This window comes from Akebia trifoliata, chromosome 1 (assembly GCF_017979445.1).
Source record: "Akebia trifoliata isolate Shusen 1 chromosome 1, ASM1797944v1, whole genome shotgun sequence".
In the NCBI taxonomy this organism is placed as follows: Eukaryota; Viridiplantae; Streptophyta; class Magnoliopsida; order Ranunculales; family Lardizabalaceae; genus Akebia; species Akebia trifoliata.
In genome coordinates, this window is record NC_141375.1 from 1,784,893 (window position 1) to 1,787,342 (window position 2,450).

At 34.7% G+C, this 2,450-nt stretch overlaps 1 long non-coding RNA gene across 1 annotated transcript; it reads left to right on the plus strand.

The window, feature by feature from the left end:
* Window positions 1-232: 232 nt before the first annotated feature.
* On the plus strand, window positions 233-1,096 carry LOC147410307 (uncharacterized). The gene is made up of 3 exons (XR_015177674.1): window positions 233-465; window positions 578-685; window positions 771-1,096. It is a non-coding gene; the product is annotated as an uncharacterized LOC147410307 (long non-coding RNA).
* The last annotated feature ends 1,354 nt before the right edge of the window (window positions 1,097-2,450 follow it).

Below are 2,450 nucleotides of genomic sequence, written 5' to 3' on the forward strand. Positions count from 1 at the left end.
CACGTGCCACCTTTCTATTCTTCTTGGAGGAAGGTACCGACGGAGTTACTTGAACTTATTTGGCGTCTTCTCCAGGTAGTTTAAATATTCTATTGATTAGTTGTAATAATGATGAATATTTTCATTATATTAGAATTGATTTATTTGTTCATATCTTGACAGTCTCGTTACGACATTTCTGAGGACTATAAGAAGTTCTGCCTACAGAAAACTGGTCATGCATGGAGAGATTGGAAATATCGATTGGGGAAGGAATATTGCAGAGTTGGTAACACTGATGCAGAGCGAAAGTTGAATAAGCCCAAAAGTAGATGGATCAAATAGGATGATTGGGAGAAGTTTGTTGATTTAAAATCGACATCGACTGACCAAGAAAAATGTGATAAAATGAAAAAGCTTCGTAAGCAAAATAAAATTTCACACACAACCGGTAGAAAGGGTATAGCAAAAAAGGCAGAAGAAATGGTAAGTATTAATCTAATTATTAATTTACATACTCCGTTTCAAATGTTCATTAAGTTGTATTGCTTTTAAGATTGTATGCATTTTTTATGTGGCACATTTTTTATCTAAACAGAAAAAATATAAGACGGATGGTCGGCAGCCCACAAGAACAGAACTTTTCATCGATAGTCATACGAGGAGTGATGGTAGTGCTCTCACTCCTGAGTTGGCCAAATCTCTCGTAAGTGATGTCATTTTTTTAGTCAAATTTTTTTTTTTTATTTTTGAAAATATTACTTATCATCGTAATTTTCATTGTTTTGTAGGGTCAATTAAACAATCTTATTAAAGAAGATCCTAGTTTTGCCCATAAGGATATCGATCATGATCCTATTTCCATTGTATGTATGACTTATATTATTTAATTTTAATTTTTTATTTACATACATTATATTAATCATAGTTGTGCATAGGTGTTTAGGAAAGATGGAAAAGGCAGAGTAAAAGGTATGGGGGGTAGAGTTTCAAAGACTTCATTACGTTATACAACTCAAAGTCGGAATTATACGGATAAGTTGGAAAGAGACATGGTTAATTTAACTCAATTAGTTCATGCACTAATGAAAGATAAGAAGAAGAAAAAGAAGAAAAAGAAGAACAAGAACAAGCACAAGAAGAAGAAAAAATCATCTACATATGAAGTTGGAGGTCCTTCTACTCAGGTAAAATGTAAAAACACTTTAGTTTTAGAGATTCTTCATTTAATTTTTTATTAATATTTAATTCCTATAAATGATGGATTTTAGCTTACATATCTAATCATAAACAATAATTCTATTTTATAGGCGACATCAGATTCCACAATTCCTAATAGGCGAGGAGGCAAAGAACCAGTATCAGAATCATTACCATCATTGAATAATAGTATGGTATGCTTAATGATGAACTTTAGAAGGAATGTGATCTACGCCAAAGGAGCACTAGTAGATCCTGAGAAGCCAGATATGGAGTATTATTCAATTTGTATCGATGAGATCATTGATTCTTCGGCTGAGCTAATGGATAGAGATGGACCCCAAGGGACTTTACTTGATATTCTTTGTGGTGAGGTGATTAGATGGCTAGGAGCCATTGTCGTGTATTTTGAGGGTTAAGTCAAGACAACGCTTGGGGTAATAAGGTTTTTTACCTTTTGTTTGATAACTTCATAATAGCTCTTTGCATGTCAATGCCTATCAAAAATTAGACAAATCGCATACTATAATAGCTCTTTACAGTCTGCTATTACTGAACGCAGACAAAAATTAGTCGGCCAGCTATCCGAAGCTGTGTGCCAACCTTCTACCTGTGGTCTTGAACTTCGGGCTGCTGTTTCAGCTCTTAAAAGACTTGGAGACGGTCCCCGTGCTTAATGCACATTTCCAAAGGTTTCAATATAACATGCGAAGTCTTCGACCTTCAAGCACTTCATATGGAGGAGCATATACTGCTGCCCTCTCATAGCTAGTTTTCTCGGCCATTGCTCAAGCCGCTAGTGATTCTTCTGCTGTTTTTGGTAAGGAGACAGCATATGCATCTGAGGTTTAATTTTGGAACAATTTTCCTTGAATTAGTGCTAAATTTTATGAAATTGATTTGCAGTTGCCTTACCGTTCATGTTCAAGGAAGAGATTTGACATCAGGTACCGTTATATTTCAAGGCATCTAATGTTGTGCCCCATCATACTTTGAAAGCGGAGGAAAAACTTCCAACTGTGAAATATTTGTAGAGTTCATTTTTAAAAAAAAATTGAAAAATTGGTTTGCTAATTTGATATTGCTCAATTAGAAGTTCATTTCCCAACCCTTGTTTGAATCTTGGGTTAGAATTTTGGATCTTTTTTCTGTTTTGAGATTGCAAAAGCTCTAGAATTTCATTTCCCCTCACTCGTTTGAATCTCAGGTTAGAATTTTGGATTGCAAAAGCTCTGCCCATTAGACGCTACTTTCTCATTAAACATCCACAA